Source organism: Schistocerca piceifrons, chromosome 1 (assembly GCF_021461385.2).
Source record: "Schistocerca piceifrons isolate TAMUIC-IGC-003096 chromosome 1, iqSchPice1.1, whole genome shotgun sequence".
NCBI lineage: Eukaryota > Metazoa > Arthropoda > Insecta > Orthoptera > Acrididae > Schistocerca > Schistocerca piceifrons.
In genome coordinates, this window is record NC_060138.1 from 1,148,161,438 (window position 1) to 1,148,179,702 (window position 18,265).

Genomic DNA, 18,265 nt, shown 5'->3' on the forward strand with positions numbered 1-18,265 from the left:
TAAAAACCCAGGAGTTAGCGATAGAGGAGGCACGGGAGACACTTTATATGGCGTTGTTGAATGCCAGGCCAACAGTATTATATGAAAACGTCGCAAAACTATTTAAGGCCTGTCTTGGTGGAGGGAAGATTCCTGTACAGTTTAAAGGGGAAGCAAGAATGACTGTGCAAATTACCGAGGCATCGCGGTTCTCAGTCCAATGTAGAGACTGTACGGTAAGATGTAAGATCCTTAAAAATAGAATTTAGACATTGAGGGAAGAATAGAATGATATTCAGGAACTGTAAGAAGAGGGTGGCTACCGGGCATCCAGGTCTTGTACTGCTAATATCTGTAGCATTAGACAAGCGACTGAGAAGAGAATAGTGCATAACTTGGAGATACGCATGGTTTACAGATACTTGCGAAAGGCCCATGGCAGTGTACCACTTTCTAGGATTTGGAAAATAATTAAGAACCAGAACATACATGAATGTTTCTTACAAGCCGTTACATGTAATATGTTAAAACTGGTTAGTTACTACAAAAGAAATATAAGATTAGCAAAGGACAGAGACAAGGATGCAGCTTGGCTCCTACTGTCTTTAAAATAATTTTGAACGATGCACCGAAAAATTGGGAACGGAAGTGTGAAAATTGCGAGTGACTGTAGGAGGATGGAAGATGAGTTGACCAAATTTCTAGTTGGTTTGATGAATGACTGTTAGGTCCAACAGTAGAAAAATGCAAGTTAACGTAAGTTAACGTAGATGAGTTGGAAAAACAATCAGTAATGTTACAATATAGCATTTCGTGGTGTACTGCTGGACACAGTCACGTTGATTAGACACTTAGGCGTAACGTTGCAAAGCGATATAAAATGGAACGAATATGTAAGGATTCTAGTAGGGAAAGTGGATGGTTGACTTAGGTTTATTGGGACAGTTTTAGAAAATTGTGGTTCATCTCTGTAAAAGAGACAACGTTTAGCACAGGAGTCCGATCTATTCTTGAGTGCTGCTCGAGTGTTTGGGATCCCCACAAGATCGGATTAAAGGAAGGCATGGAAGAAATATAGAGGCGGGCTGCTAAATTTGATACTGGTAGATCTGAAACACACGCAAATGTTATAGAGATGCTTTGTGAACTCAAATGGGAATCCCTGGAGGGAAGGTAATGTTCTTTTCACGAAATACCATTGAGTAAACTTAGAGAACCTGCATCTGAAACTGACTTCAGAACGATTCTACTGTCCCCAACGTACATTCACGTAAAGTCGACGAAGATAAGATTAGAAGAATTAGGGCTCATACGGAGGCATTTAGACAGCCATTTTTCCCATTCTTTATATGCGAGTGGAACAGGAAAGGAAATGACTATAGTCCAATTAATATTGTAGGTGGTTTCCTCCAAACAGAGCGTTCACTGACTGGTCGTCTTGGCTTGCCGATTCACCCTGTGAGTGTACAAGTGGCCGCTCCTTCAGCAGGTTCCGATGAGGTACGCACGGGAGGGGGGAGGGGTTACCAGTTAGCGGGATCTCCAACGTCGTTAGGCGCGTTATGGAGCTTCTTAGTCAGATAGCGTTCAGGACTGAAAAGAAAGCGATTGTATGCTCGGTATGTCTGATGGGACTCATCCGAGATGTGGAGGAGGCCTTGCACGCGGCTATCGAGCGTGCAGGGTGCAGCCGTCTGCAAGTTGTGGTTCACGTTGACCCCACCGACGCCTGTTGGATGGTTTCTGAAGCCATCCTCAGTTCATACAGGAGGCTGGCGGATGTTGTGAAGGCTGCTGACCTCACGCGTGGAGTGCAAGCAGAGCTAGTAATATGCAACATTGTTCCCAGAGTTGATCGGGGTCCTTTGGTTTGGAGCCGAGCGCAGGGTCTCAACCAAAGGCTTCGTCGACTCTGTCTTGGCTGCAGATTTCTAGACGTGCGTTATCGGTTGGGTATTTGTAGGACTCCTCTTTGATAGGTCAGGGATGTACTACAGCCGGCCGCGGTGGCCGTGTGGTTCTAGGCGCTGCCGTCCGGAACCGTGGGACTGCTACGGTCGCAGGTTCAAATCCTGCCTCGGGCATAGATGTGTGTGATGTCCTTAGGTTAGTTGGGTTTAAGTAGTTCTAAGTTCTAGGGGACTGATGACCTAAGATGTTAAGTCCCATAGTGCTCAGAGCCTTTGAACCATTTGATGTACTACACAAAGGAAACAGCAACTTGGGTAGCAGAGTACTGTCGAGTGCACGGGGGGGGGGGGGGGGGGCGGTTAGGGTAAGCTGTATTTGCGGTACTCTGATCAACACTCGCCTTTCAGTGCGCAGAAAGAGTAGTCAGACCACGTTCAGAGTGAAGATACTACGACTATCAAAATTTAATCTCTAAATTGTCAAAGTTTTCCTAACAAGACTCCAGAATTTACTGATCTCGAGGAAAGTTCTCGCGTTCAGATTAATCTCGGGACTGAGAGCTGGCTGAAACCCAAAGAGGAAAGCTCTGAGGTATTTAGCGAGTCATGGAACGTATATCGGAAACATAGGTCAGAGGTCATAGGAGGGGGAGGGTTCACCGCAGTTAACAAAAATATTGTCTCTACTGAGGTTAAAGTTGAGTGTGACAGTAAAGTTATCTGGTTACGTATAACAGGTTTAGATGAAACGAAGCTTATTTTTGGATGTTTTTACTCACCACCCGATTCTGCTGTGACAGTTCTAGAGTCATTCAAGGAATATCAGTACTCAGTAACGTGTAAATACCCATATGTTGGAGGTGACTTTCACCTATTGAGTATAGATTGGGATGGCTATGGATTCGTTACTGGAGGTATAGATAGCCAGACATGTGAACTATTATCGGACAAGTTTTCTTAGAATTGTCTTGAGCAGCTAGATCGGCAGCACACACGCAATGGATATATTTTAGACCTTGTAGCTACAAATTGTCCAGAATTTGTCTACAACTTCAGTACAGAAACGGGGATTAGTGATCATGATGTCATTTAGTGACTACGGATACGAAATTTAATTAATCAGATAAGAAGGCTACTAGACTGTTCCTGCTGGAAAGAGCAGATAAGCAATTGTTACCATGTCAGACATTGAACTGACATCACTTTGTTCCACTAAGATGGACGTAGAGAAATTATGGTCAATGTTTAAGCAGATTGTAAATTGTGGTCTGGAGAATTATGTGCCTAGTAAGTGGATTGAGGACGGAAAAGATGCACGATGGTTTAATAACGAGATTGGTAAAATGCTGACGAAGCAGAGGTTGTTACACTCGCGGTTCAAAAGACTACGTGCAAATGAAAACAGGCAGAAGTTAGCAGAGATTCGTGGACCTGTGAAAAAATCCATACGCAAAGCGTACAAATGCTAGAGCCGTCATACCTTAGTAAAAGATCTGTCAGAAAGACCAAGAAAATTCTGGTCCTGTGTAAAATCTGTGAGTGGGTCTATGGCTTCTATCCCGTCTGTTTACCAGACTGTTGTGGCAATTGAAGACAACAAAACAAAGGCCGAAGTTTTAAATTACATGTTCAAAAAAATCGTTCATTTAGGAGACTCGTACAAAAGTACCGTCATTTCACCATCGAATTGACTCCCTTATGGAGACATAGTCATAAGCATCCTTGGCGTAGAGAAACAACAGAAGGAGTTGAAAAAAAATTTTCACCAGGTCCGGATGGAATCCCAGTTGGGTTTTAGAAACAGTACTCTAAACCATTGGCCCCTTACGTAGCTAGAATTTATCGTGAACTTCTAGCCCAGCGCAAAATCCCAAGATACTGGAAAAAAGTGCAGGTGATTCCTGTGTATAAGAAGGCAAAAGAATGCACTGAGCCGTGGCGACTGGCGCTAGTTATGCTCCACTTACGTCGCTGATATCGACACTCGTCTGGTCTTGTATCTCTGACTGTACCACCTTTGTTTTTCCGGCTTGGCGCGTGGCCGGGCTCTCTCTCTCTGGTCGGCGTTCAACGAGGCAACATGTTTTGACGGCAGGCCTTCGTCTCGATCCGCTGTGCCTGGGCCTCGCCGTCCTCGCCGTCATTGCCGTTTTGCAGCGCGCCGGGTGTACGGTGCTGATTAGGCGGCGCGTTTGCGTGCGAAACGGTGGCGGGTCCGTCATCTCATGCTGAACATCTTCTCATCGCGTAACGGGCAGCATGAAGTCACGTATGATTCATATTCTGCTGTTAACCTGTGAAGATTTGTGAAACTTATGGTGGCATGTTGTATTTGCCGGAGACCAGCTAAGGATGGTTCTGAATAAGAAAGTGTTATACTGAACTTACGAAGTCTAAGGCTTCCAAGTGTTGTTTACTGCTTGTTTTAAAGGTTCCTTGCAGTGTTAATTTGATGTAGTACGTTAATTAGTGTGCTCTTCGCCCAGCTTTGGTTTTAGACTTCCTTTTAATATGAAGGGCGGAGCTTTTGTTAAATCAGTGTAATTTTAATTGGTCTTTATTCGGTAAATGTCTCAGTTTGGTTTTCAGTTGTGTTACAGATAGTCACCTAGTTAGTAAGCCTTGCATGGTCTTGAAAAAGGTGAATCACGAGTTGAATTTGTCTGCCGCCTGAATTATTTGCTGTTGCACAAATTGTCTGGTATGTGGGGCAGATGGGGTTTGTCGCCTCGGCGGGCAGTCTGAGATCGTGTGTGTGTTCGGCGTATTTTCTGCCCTGGCTTGCAGCCTGATCATCTTCGAAATTGCTTGGCGGTTGCTTTCTACTCGTTTGTTCCGAGTACCACCGTGTATAAGCCGCGCTTCCATCCTTTAGTTAAATACCCGGCCTGCTTGCCGGGATGGACGAGATCTTTTCATAAGTAAGTCAAGGCGAATCATTAGTGTTGTGTAAATTTTGGTTACCTAAGCAATGAACTTAATAGTGTGCTTATGGTGGTGACTGTCTGTAATCCTTCTGCAATCGGACTGTCTGTAATCCTTCTGCAACCAGATCTAATTATTATCTTTAAAATACTATTTGTTATATTAATTCATGATCTAATCACATATTTTTTCTAGGTTTGGTGAAGGACAAGCGTCCAAAATTTAAAGACTTAATCATTGGAAATTCCATTTGTATCTTTTTTTTTTTTTTTTAAAAAAAAAAAAAGGGGGCAGACGGTTAATGCCAGTTGTATATTTTTTTAAAAGGACAAAGGTCCGAATTAAATTTTTATATTGTTATTCTGATTCTGTAATTGTGTAATAATGAAATTTGTTCTTTAGCTGAAATTAAAACTATGTACCAACAAGTTTGTCCGTCAGCAAAGATTCCTAGCTTCCTACCACCTTTGAGTAGCTGTGGTTAAATTGCAATTTCGGTTTCTCCAGCATATAACTTGCAGTAATACAGCCCAGGACTCCCAAAATTACAGACCAATATCCCTCTCATCGGTTTGCTGCAGTACCATTGGACATATTCACTGTTCGAATATGAATTATTTTCTGGAGACCGAGAAACCAGTGTCCATGAATCAGTATAGTTTTAGAGAGCTTGTTGCTATGAAACTCAGCTTGCCCTTTCTTCACATGATATCTGAGAACTACAGATGAAGCGATGCAGACGGATTCCATATTCCTAGATTTCCAGAAAGTGTTTGACACTGTGCCCCATTGCAGGCTGTTAAAGAAGGTACGAGCAAACTGAATAGATTCACAGACATGTGGGTGGCTCGAAGACTTCTTAAGTAATAGAACCCAGTAGGTTGCCCTCGACAGTTAGTGTTCATCACAGACAAGGGTATCGTCAGGAGTGGTCCAAGGAAATGTGACAGGACTGCTGTTGTTCTCTGTATACATAAATGATTTGGCTGACAGGGTGGGCAATTTGCGGTTGTTCGCTGATGATGCTGTGGTGTACAGGAAGGTGTCGAAGTTGAGTGACTGTAAGAGGACACGAGATGACTTAGACAAAATTTCTGCTTGGTGTGATGAATGGCAGCTACCTTTAAATGTAGAAAAATGTAAGTTAATGCGGATGAGTGGGGAAAACAGTGGGGAAAACAAACCCGTAATGCTCGGATACAGAGTTAGTAGAAAGCTGCTTGGCGCACTCATGTCGATTAAGTTTCTCAGTGTAACGATGCGAAGCGATTGAGATGGAACGAGCACGTGAGGATTGTGATAGGAAAGACAAAAGGTCGACTTCGGTTTATTGCGAGAATTCTAGAAAAGTGTGGCTCATCTGTAAAAGAGATCGCATATAGAACGCTGGTGCGACCTATTCTTGAGTCCTGGTAGACTGTTGGGAACCGTACCAAGTCGGATTAAAGGAAGACATCGAAGCAGTTCAGAGGCGGGGTGCTAGAGTTGTTATTGGTAGGTGTTACGGAGATGCTTCGGGAATACTATTGAGAAGATTTAAAGAACCGACATTTGAAGCTGACTGCAGAACGGTTCTGTTGCCTCCAACATACTTCGCGCGTAAGTACCACAAAGACAAGATACGGGAAATTAGGGCCTCGTAGTCTTGTATGTGAGTGGAACACGAAAGGAAACGACGAGTAACGGCACGGGTTAGCCTCCGCCACGCGGCTTAAGGTGGATTGCGGAGTATCAATGTAGATGTAGATGTCAAACTGCCGCAACAATTAGTTCACTGCCAATTTTTGGTCCAACTTTTTTCTTTATGTGTTTGGATCCCGAATGCTGAATCTGCCCCTTGTATTTCGTATTTCATCACATATGGTAACCAGACCAAAAACAACGCACACAACGATGCTGACGAAGTATGCACGTTTCATACACAGCCCGAATCAAACACTACTGGATCCTTCCGCACATCGGGAGGATGACGGTTCAATCCCGCGTCCGGCCATCCTGGTTTAGGTTTTCCGTCATTTCCCTAAATCGCTCCAGGCAAATGCTGGGATGGGTCTTTTGAAAGCGCACGGTCGACTTCCTTTCCCGTCCTTCCCTAATCCGATGCGACCGATGACCTCTCTTCCCCCAAACAACCCTTCCAAACCTTCCGCACAAGATGCGATTCAGCGTCATTTATACATTTATTGCAATCGCAGAGATCGGCTTACATTAGATAAGCTTCGCAAGACATTGTGTGAGGTCGAATTTTTGAAGGCTGTCGATTAATCGTTGCGACTGGGACATCAGAGTCATAAATATAAGAGGTTTCTGGAGCGTAGTGGCATAGCGTAGTGGTTAGCGTATAAACCTGACGTGTATAAGGTCAAACGTTGGAATATCATCAAACGCAGCGAACTTTTTTATTTTTCTAAATCTAATGAAGACTTTGATTACCATTTTCATTCAGTTAATTGATTTATATATAATTTTTTATTTCTAATATTTGGCGTGTCGTTTTCATCATCTTACTGACTTTCTTATTTGCTCTTATGTTTCTTCCTACATTTTTTTTTCATTTTGGATCTGCTCAAGTCGTCTATAATCTGCAACCAAGTACCACTGGGGCTGCTCATCGGTTGATAACGCGGCATCCTGTGTAGCCAGTGTGAGGATATTTTTAGATAACCAATGACAACGAGAGATTAGTTTGTTTTAATCGCTAAAACTGAATTTTTGCTGCGGAAGATCGCTATGCAAATTAACATATTATGAAATTTTTCTTCCTTCAGTTTACTAACAGACGTTAGCCTTAAATGCCGTGAACAAAGCGATCTTGATTTTAGTTTTGCCGCAGATTGTTGATGGCCCGCCGGCCGCTGGTGGCCGAGCGGTTCTGGCGCTACAGTCTGGAACCGCGCGACCGCTACGGTCGCAGGTTCGAATCCTGCCTCGGGCATGGATGTGTGTGTTGTCCTTAGGTTAGTTAGGTTTAAGTAGTTCTAAGTTCTAGGGGACTTATGACCTCAGCAGTTGAGTCCCATAGTGCTCAGAGCCATTTGAACCATTTTTTTGTTTGTTGATGGCCATTTTCTTCGATGCACTGCACATCACGAGGTTCTCGTTAGGTTAGGACAGGAGTTGAAATTCAGGGCTACAAAACCCGTCGTCTGCCTCCAGTTCAGTCATTGGCTGCTTAAAATCAGCCGTCGACAGACCATCTTCAGTTTCCACGCTCCTAAACATCACTAGGTCCACTGTATCCGATGTGAAAGTGAAGTGGAAAACTGAAGGGTCACGTACAGCACAAAAGCGTTGACTGACACAGACCGCCGACAGTTGGAGAGGGTCGTAAAGTGTATTAGGCAGACATCTATCCAAAACACACACAGGAATTCCAAACTGCATCAGGCTTCACTGCAAGTACTATGACCGTTAAGCGGGAGGTGAGAAAACGTCGATTTATGGTCGAGCGGCTGCTCGTAAGCCACACATCACACCAATAAATGAGAAACGACGCCTCGCTTGGTGTAAGGATTATTGAACAGTGCAAAAACGTTGTGTGGACTGACGAATCACGGTACACAATGCGGAAATCCGATGGCAGGGTGTGAGTATGGCGAATGCCCGGTGAACGTCATCTGCCAGCGTGTGTAGTGACAACAGTAAAATTCTGAGACGGTGGTGTTATGGTGTGGTCGTGTTTTTAATAGGAGGAGGAGATTACTGTTTAACGTCCCGTCGACAGCGAGGTCATTAGAGACGGAGCGCAAGCTCGGGTTAGGGAAGGATAGGGAAGGAAATCGGCCGTGCCCTTTCAAATGAACCATCCCAGCATTTGCCTGAAACGATTTAGGGAAATCACGGAAAACCTAAATCAGGATGGCTGGAGACGGGATTGAACCGTCGTCCTCCCGAATGCGAGTCCAGTGTGCTAACCACTGCTCCACCTCGCTCGGTCCGTATTTCATAGGGCTTGCACCCCTTGTTTCGCGTGGCACTATCACAGTAGTGATGTTTCAAGCTTCTTCTGGCTTCCCGCTGTTGAAGATCAGTTCGGGGATGGCTATTGCATCTTTCTACACGATCGAGCACCTGTTCATAATGCATGGCCGATGGCGGAGTGGTTACACGACAATAACATCCCTGTAATGGACTGGCCTGCACAGCGTCCTGAATGTTCAACTGTGTTTGAATTCCTAAGGGACCAAAGTGCTGAGGTGATCGGTCTCTAGACTTACACACTAGTTAAACTAACTTAAACTAACTTATGCTAAGAACAACACACATACCCCTGCCCGAGGGAGGATTCGAACCTCCGGCGGGAGGGGCAGCGCAATCCGCGACATAACGCCTCAGACCGGGCGGCCACTCCGCGCGGCTCACAGAGTCCTGATCTGAATCCTATAGAACACCTTTTGGATGTTCTGGAACGCCGACTTCGTGCCAGGCCACACAGATCGACATCAAAAGCTCTCCTCAGTGCAGCACTCCGCGAAGAATGGGCCGCCATTCCCCAAGAAAACTTCCAGTACCTGATTGAACGTATGCTTGCGAAAGTGGAACCTGTCATCAAGGCTAATAATAGGTCAACACCATATTGAATACCAGCATTGCCGATGGAGGGCGGCACGAACTTGTAAGTCATTTTCAGCCAAGTGTCCGGGTACTTTTGATCACATAGTGTATTATATGATTGACCAGACTTTACTATAGATACCTTCCTTCAGTCCTTGTGAGACATATTTTCATACTCCACTGCTCATATTCCTCTTTGAGCTTTGTTAACATCTACATATACTTCTTGCTAGGTGAAAAGAACCTGATCGCCGGCGAATTTATTTATTTAGCGTATGGCATTACATATGAACAGCAACTAACAGTTGTGGATTACATAGTTTTACAAAATTTTACAAAAATATATTAATTTCATTATTTATAATTTAAAAATAACTCTATAAATTAATATCTAATTTTTCGATCCATTCAAGGGCTGCCTCTGACACTTCAAAGAAATCTTCCAAGTTCCCATGGTAGGCTCTTCTTCTCTGCGGCAGTTGCAGTCGCTCGCCGCTACAGTGTAGTTGTAGTCTGTCGCTGGTACAGCACAGTTTATAGTTAGTAGTTTTTAAAGTCACAGTGCAGAAGAAATTGTAAAATTTTATTATGTGGAACTGACTAAAAATTGTGATCAGCCGCAGAGCTAAATGATACCATGGAATGAGATGATGATGAACAATTGAATAATTATTAATATAATGAAAAATCAACAGTGTAATTAAGTCAACCATCTATTGTAAGGTAAATTTTATTATTTTTATTGGCATGCGAGTGGTTAAGTCACTTGTCTGAGATGTTAATATGAATTTGTTTCAATCTTTTCGTTTGTGATTCGTCAGCACCAGTTGACCAGAATTGTAATTTATTCAGTTTTCCCATGTAATGGATTGTAGATCTTTATCAATAACGTAAAAAGTTTTCAGAATATAATTGTTTTTACCAGTCAACTATAAAAGTATAATTTCCCCTTGAGTCATTGCCAGTACTGATCCAGTCATTTATCTAAATTAAAATATTCCAGAATTTTTGTCAGATCATAGTCATGTGTTCTTCAGTAATCAGACGACCAGCAAATGCAGCTGTGTCACAAAGTAAAGTCAGTTTTTCTCGTAATTCAGATCTCAGACAAATGTTATCCAGCGTTAGTAGATAGGCCAGCATTGCACTAAGCTGTGCCATTTACGAGCAGATATACAGACAGCATTATCCGGCGACAACATCACCAGGTAAGAATTTTTCAGTTTATTTCTCACGGACAGATTCAGATTGATTTTACAGGGCTATGGCGTAGCGCTGCTTACGTCAACATTCATCAGTTTTTCATGAGTTAAGATTTTATCAGTTTTCATACGTCAGAATTTAATTATCCAAATTTAATTATTTTTATTTTCTGTTCGGGTAGGTTACACATCATATTTTTTTTATTTATACGGGAAGGTTACATTCTCCACGACTCAGAAAAAAAGGGAGACCCCAGCTACATCGGAAGGATGAAGTGTGGTGTACGATGCAGGACAAAGCCATGTAAGAAAAGAAGGAGATGGAAGCTTGCATGTGAGAGACGCCACATGGTGTAGATAACTCGTAAGAAGAAGAAGAAAAACAATAATGGGAAGAGAGGGTCGCAGTCGCGAGCCTGGTTCTAATAGAAGGCCTCAGTAAGAATGCCGAAGCCCGCCCGCTCGGCCGTGCGGTGTAACGCACGGTTTTCCGGGCGGAAAGGAGCGCCTGGTCCCCGGCACAAATCCGCCCGGCGGATTTGTTTCGAGGTCCGGTGAACCGGCCAGTCTGTGGATGACTTTTAGGCGGTTTTCCATCTGCCTCGGCGAATGCGGGCTGGTTCCCTTACTCCGCCTCAGTTACACTATGTCGGCGATTGCCGCGCAAACAAGTTCTCCACGTACGCGGACACCACCATTACTCGACCATGCAAACATAGGGGTTACATTCGTCTGGCGTGAAACATTCCCTGGTGGGTCCACCGATGGCCGAACCGCACAATAACCCTGGGTTCGGTGTGGGGCGGCGGAGGGGTGATGTGGACTGCGGGAGTCGTCGTGGGGTTGTGGACCACTGCGATGCGGCGGGGACAGAGCCTCTCCGTCGTTTCTAGGTCCCCTGTTAACAAACGATACACACAATACAAGAATGCCGAACTGACGGGCCATAACTTCCTAAGAGAATGACCTAGTAGTACCCAAGAACAATTAACAGCGCCGACAACGGCAGCGAAACCTGCCTTCTTACGAGAACAAACTACCTGAAAGATATTCGACGGACTTCTCTAAATTCCTCGCGTGAGTGACCGAGTTTGACAGAGGACGCTGCCTGCGCCCGGGCGTTTGTAATTTCCGGCAGGCGGCGGCGATAGGCCGTGCTCCACGGAGTCAGCAGGTGCGGAGAACTGGGCCCCGGCGCGCCGTTCAGAAGTTGGGCGACAGCGCAGCGCCGCGGGCCCGGCCTGGAATCAGCTGTTAATCAAGAGCGCCTCCTCACCCCTCCCCCACTCCACCACTCCTACCGCCACCCATTACTGTCCGCTGCGTTTGTTCCTGCAGTTCTGCTGGAGTCCTGTCCCGAAAGTTGTGGGACCCAGGTGGACGCGGTGGCGCCGGGGTGGAATTAACCCGCGAACGCAGTAACGTGTTCATCTGCGGTAGGTGTTTCGTGGCTGCTGGAACGCGGAATTTCTCCGAGAGCCTAAGGAGGAGTGTTTGTGCTGTAGTAGGCGAAAGTGGGATCATGTAGCCAGGGCGGAAAAATGGGCCAGTGCATATTATTCGCCGTGGACAGTGCTGCTGCCTTCAGAGAAGCGGTCAGACTATTTCTAATATACATCATGATCCTTATCAGTGAGTTTCACAGAGGAAGCTTGTTCCGTTAGTTTTGAATTATAACTTTTATGATTATCAGATGTCTGATGTAAGCTGTTGTTGTTGGCGTCTTCAGTCCAAAGACTGGTTTGATGCAGCTCTCCATGCTACTCTATCCCGTGCAAGCTTCTTCATCTCCCATTCCTACTGCGACCTACATCTTTCTGAATCTGTTTAGTGTATTCATCTCTTGGTCTCCCTCTACGATTTTTACCCTCCACGCTGCCCTCCAATACTAAATTGGTGATCCCTTGATGCCTCAGAATATGCCCTACCAACCGATCCCTTCTTCTAGTCAAGTTGTGCCACTTATTCAACTTCTCTCCAATTCTGTTCAATACCTCCTCATTAGTTATGTGATCTACCCATCTAATCTTTAGCATTCTTCTGAAGCACCACATTTCGAAAGCTTCTATTCTCTTCTTGTCTAAACTATTTATCGTCCACGTTTCACTTCCATACATGGCTACACTACATACAAATACTTTCAGAAACGACTTCCTGACACTTAAATCTACACTCGATGTTAACAAATTTTTCTTCTTCAGAAACGCTATCCTTTCCATTGCCAGTCTACATTTTATATCCTCTCTACTTCGACCATCATCAGTTATTTTGCTCCCCAAATAGCAAAACTCATTTACTACTTTAAGTGTCTCATTTCCTAATCTAATTCCCGCAGCATCACCCAATGTAATTCGACTACATTCCATTATCCTCGTTTTGCTTTTGTTGATGTTCATCTTATATCCTCCTTTCAAGACACTGTCCATTCCGTTCAGCTGCTCTTCCAGGTCCTTTGCTGTCTCTGACAGAATTACTATGTCATCGGCGAACCTCGAAGTTTTCATTTCTTCTCCATGAATTTTAATTCCTACTCCGAATTTTTCTTTTGTTTCCTTTACTGCTTGCTCAATATACAGATTGAATAACACTCCCTTCCCAACCATTGCTTCCCTTTCATGCCCCTCGACTCTTATAATTGCCATCTGGTTTCTGTACAAATTGTAAATAGCCTTTCGCTCCGTGTATTTAACCCCTGACACCTTCAGAATTTGAAAGAGAGTATTTCAGTCAACATTGTCAAAAGCTTTCTCTAAGCAAATGATAGAAACGTAGGTTTGCGTTTCCTTAATCTATGTTCTAAGATAAGTCAATATTGCCTCACGTGTTCCCACATTTCTACGGAATCCAAAGTGATCTTCCCCGAGGTCGGCTTATAACAGTTTTTCCATTCGTCTGTAAAGAATTCGTATTAGTATTTTGCAGCTGTGACTTATTAAACTGATAGTTCGGTAATTTTCACATCTGTCAACACCTGCAATCTTTGGGATTGGAATTATTATATTCTTCTTGAAGTCTGAGGGTATTTCGCCTGTCTCATACATCTTGCTCACTAGATGGTAGGGTTTTGTTAGGCCTGGCTCTCCCAAGGCTATCAGTAGTTCTAATGGAATGTTGTCTGCTCCTGGAGCCTTGTAAGCTAGGCCATTTATATTGTTCGCATTACAATGCTTAAATGTGGAATCATAATTTTTTTACAATATCAGTTTTCAAACAACATATTTTGGCCTACAGATGTAGTTTCTTGTTCTTTCTTTCTGTCTGATAGTTTCATCTGTGAACCATTAATGCGGACATAGCGGCTAACGGGAAACAGTGGCCACTCTAGTAGTCGGGAAAAGTGGGCAAGGGCCAATACGAGCACGTTACATCTAGATATCACTCGCAATACTTAGACTGACTTCGAAATCCCCCTATACACAAAGTTATCCTCTGTCGTTCTACCCCTTTATGATGATTTTCAATTAAATAACTATTGATATACAAAATCACCTCTGCTCTGCTAGACACTGACGGAAAAAATCGCAATAAAAAAGAAATAATTAATGTAGGGTAACGAAATTTCGGGAATACTTTTGTCTAGGTAATATATTGAAATGCAGGATCACAGGTTAATGTAAAAGTATTATTGTGAGCATTTGCAAATGTGAAATTCTGATACATTAATAACTATTGTAACCGCCAGACTGTTGCATGCAAGCATGCAGCCATGCATGCATGGTGTTGCACAGGTGCCGGATGTCATTTTGTGGATGGATTTCAATTCCTGTTGCGCTTGGTCAGTACAGGGACGGCTGATGTTGGTTGTGGATGACACTGGAATTGTCGTCCAGTTGTGTCCCATGGGTGCTCCATTAGATCTGGCGATTGAGCACGCCAAGGCTACTTGTGGACACTGCAGAGCATTTTGGGTTACAATAGCAGTACGCGGACGAGCTTTATTGTGTTGGAAAACACTCTCTGCAATGCTGTCTGTGAATGGCACTACAACAGGTCAAGTCACCAGACTGACATATAATGTTGCAGCAGTGTGCCTGGGATAACGACGAGAGTGCCCCTGCTCTCATACAAAATAGCAACACTGACCATGAGTCCAGGTGTAGGTTCAGTGTGCCTACCATGCAGACACATTGTTTGTAGAGCCTCAGCTGGCCTCCTTCAGACCAACACAAGGGCATCACTGCTACCGAGGCAGAACCAGCTTTCATGAGTAAACACAACAGACCTCCACCCTGCCTCCAACGAGCTCTCGTTTCACATCATCGAAGGAAAAAACGACGGTGGTCTGGGGTCAGTGGAATGTATGCTGCAGAGAGTCTGACTCGAAGTTGTCCTCGAAGTAAGTGATTTGTAAGAGTTCGTTGTGTCACTGTGACGGCCGGCCGCTGTGACCGAGCGGTTCTAGGCACTTCAGCCTGGAATCGCGCGACCGCTACGGTCGCAGGTTCGAATCCTGCCTCGGACATGGATGTGTGTGATGTCCTTAGGTTAGTTAGATTTAAGTAGTTCTAAGTTCTAGGGGACTTATGACCTCTGATGTTAAGTCCCATAGTGCTCAGAGCCATTTGAACCATTTTTTGTCACTGTGGTGCCAACTGCTACTGCAGATATAATACTATGCGCCAGAGCCATACGCCGAACATGATGATCTTCCCGAATGAGATTTTCACTCTGCAGCGGAGTGTGCGCTGATATGAAACTTCCTGGCAGATTAAAACTGTGTGTCCGACCGAGACTCGAACTCGGGACCTTTGCCTTTCGCGGGCAAGTGCTCTACCAACTGAGCTACCGAAGCACGACTCACGCCCGGTACCCACAGCTTTACTTCTGCCAGTACCTCGTCTCCTACCTTCCAAACTTTACAGAAACTCTCCTGCGAACCATGCAGAACTAGCACTCCTGAAAGAAAGGATATTGCGGAGACATGGCTTAGCCACAGCCTGGGGGATGTTCTGCATGGTTCGCAGGAGAGCTTCTGTAAAGTTTGGAAGGTAGGAGACGAGGTACTGGCAGAAGTAAAGCTGTGGGTACCGGGTGTAAGTCGTGCTTCGGTAGCTCAGTTGGTAGAGCACATGCCCGCGAAAGGCAAAGGTCCCGAGTTTGAGTCTCAGTCGGGCACACAGTTTTAATCTGCCAGGAAGTTTCATGATGATCTTCCCGTTTGGTAGTGGCCTTTCAGAGGCCGGTCTCTTTGCGACCGTACATTGTCGTGACTTCCACTGTCGGCGATCATGTACAGTGGCTACATTCCAGCCAAATCTATCTCCAATATCACAGAGGGAACTTCCAGCTGCTCGTAGCCCTATTACACGACCTCGTTCAAAATCAGTAAGGTGTTCATAATGTCGTTTTTGTCGCCTTAATCGCATTTCTGACTGACATCGACTCACCACTTCCAGTCTCAAAGGTAACTACCGTTTACGACCGTTACAGCGTGTGTTTAAAGCAAATCGGATTCGCATCGTCATAGTTGCGCTACTAGCGCCTCTTATGCGATTGGCGCGAAATCTGTATACACATCATCTTCCAGATGTAGAAACACGCCTACCATGTTTCGTTTGCGCCGAAAAATTCTTTCCTGGTGCTGGCACTTTTTTCCGTTGGCTTATGTGACCAATTACAAAAATCAACTGCACCGCTTGACCATTAGGGCATCAAGATGCATAGAAAGCATGTCCAGAAATCAGAATAGCAAACGTGAGACCTTGTTACTATGGTAAACAGGTGGGAAAGAAGGATAAGATTCTTTCAACTGCAGCAATAAAGCAATTTCATGTTCCACGTAATTAACTGAAAATAATGCTAGGAGAAAACAGAGATGTCGTAGGTGGTAAAAAGATTATGGTAAGGTTAAGGAGAGTGTCCAATAAAGAACAAGAAATCCCTATTTTTCTTTTTGACATAGAAAAAAGATTTAAGGAATTTACAGTGAACAACCCATAGAGATTATCATTTCAGTTGGCGAAGTGGATGACAATACCGCACCGTTTTAGCAAACAGATGGAAATCACAGTCAGAAACAGTATTCTGATATCAGTCTTAGGAATCCTGCTTCAATGATTAGAGAACAAGCAATGAAGCCAAGGTTTTCGATATCTTTATGACAGTACAAGGAAAACGACTTCGCCCTGCTCATCATATTTGTAATGTGGGTGAAGCTGTTGACATTTCAGTCCAAGAGCTGGAAAGTGTTTTCAGTTACAGAAAGACATCGAGCCGATGGCATTGCATGAGTCGAAAGAGGGTTGCTGTCCAGTATCGGAGTGTTTATGTCCACAATGGCCACTTTACCCCGTTAGGTCGCGAAAAGTAGTCACAGGGGAAAATACTTATAGGTCCCATACATTATACATTTTTGTACTTCAAAGCATTTAGTGTTCTTTAGTGATAATTTAATTTCTCTTATAATTGGCTCTTCATCCAACCATCCTGTAACTACAGTACATTTTTATTACAATTAGGAGTGATGCACATGTAAAGCCAAAAAATGGTTACAATTTCATAAAAATTTATTGATTTATTCAAGAGAGATAGCTTTACAAATCGAGCATGACAATAACGCGTTGGTCTATATCTGGCCCTTGTGCAAGTAGTTTTTCGGCTTGACATTGCTTAAGAGTTGTTGGATGTCCTCCTGATGGATACCGTGCCAAAATTGGTCTAATTGGCCTGTTAGATCACCAAAATCACTAGCTGTTTGGACCGCCCTGCCTATAATGCTCTCAACGTTCTCAATCTGGGAGAGATCTGGCGGCCTTGCTGGCCAAGGTAGGGTTTGACAAGCACGAAGACAATGAGTAGGAATTCGCCTTGTGCTGGCGGGCATTATCTTGCTGAAATGTAAATCTACGACGGCTTCCCATTAAGTACAACAACGCTGCGTGGAATGTTCTCGACGTACCGTCATGCTGTAACGGTGTAGTAGATGAGAACCAAAGGGATCATAGTACGAAAAGAAAGAGCATCGCTGACCATCACTCCTGGTTGTTGGACCTTATGATGGGCGACAATCAGGTTGGTATCTCACTGCAGTCTGAGGCGTTTCCAGACACGTCTTCTGCCAGGAGTCTCAACAGCTGAGGTAGAATTGTCTTCAGTGATGAGTCCCTCTTCAAAATGAGATCCGCAAGGTGGCGCCGAGTGAACAATTTGTCTCTCCTCTCGGGCGCTAGTTGCATGCGGCCATTTAGACACTGCGTGGAGTTGAGTGTGGCTCTCCGGAAGCCATCGATTCCATATTCGCACGGCAGTCGTCGAATTCCAATTACCGCGAGTATCAGTATCGATAGAAAGAAACCGAGCAAAGTGGCGCAGTGGTCAGCACACTAGCTTCGCTTTCGGGAGGAGGACGTTTCAGATCTGCCTAATGCCATTCAGATTTAGGTTTTACGTGATTTCCCTAAATCGTTCCGGGCAAATGTTGGCTCAGCCCCTTTGAAAGTTCACGACATATTTCCTCTCTCATCCTTGAATAATTACGAGCTTTTGCTGCGTCTCAAATGACCTCGATGTCCTTTCTTCCTTCTTTCCTCCCTTTTTTCGATAGTAAAATGGCGGACAATTTGCTAACAAATACGCTCTCCCTGCCGCCCCGTCTCACTAATTGTGGAAGTAGGCCCACACTCGCTGTTACTGTAGGAACCTACAAGAACAGTAGCTCTTATAACACGATACTTCCGCTGACATTGGAACACGGTG

General features: G+C 44.4%; 1 non-coding gene across 1 annotated transcript; it reads right to left on the bottom strand.

Moving 5' to 3' along the window:
• Positions 1-15,287: 15,287 nt before the first annotated feature.
• On the bottom strand, positions 15,288-15,362 carry Trnas-cga. Its single transcript has one exon. It is a non-coding gene; the product is annotated as a tRNA-Ser (tRNA).
• Between the last annotated feature and the right edge of the window lie 2,903 nt (positions 15,363-18,265).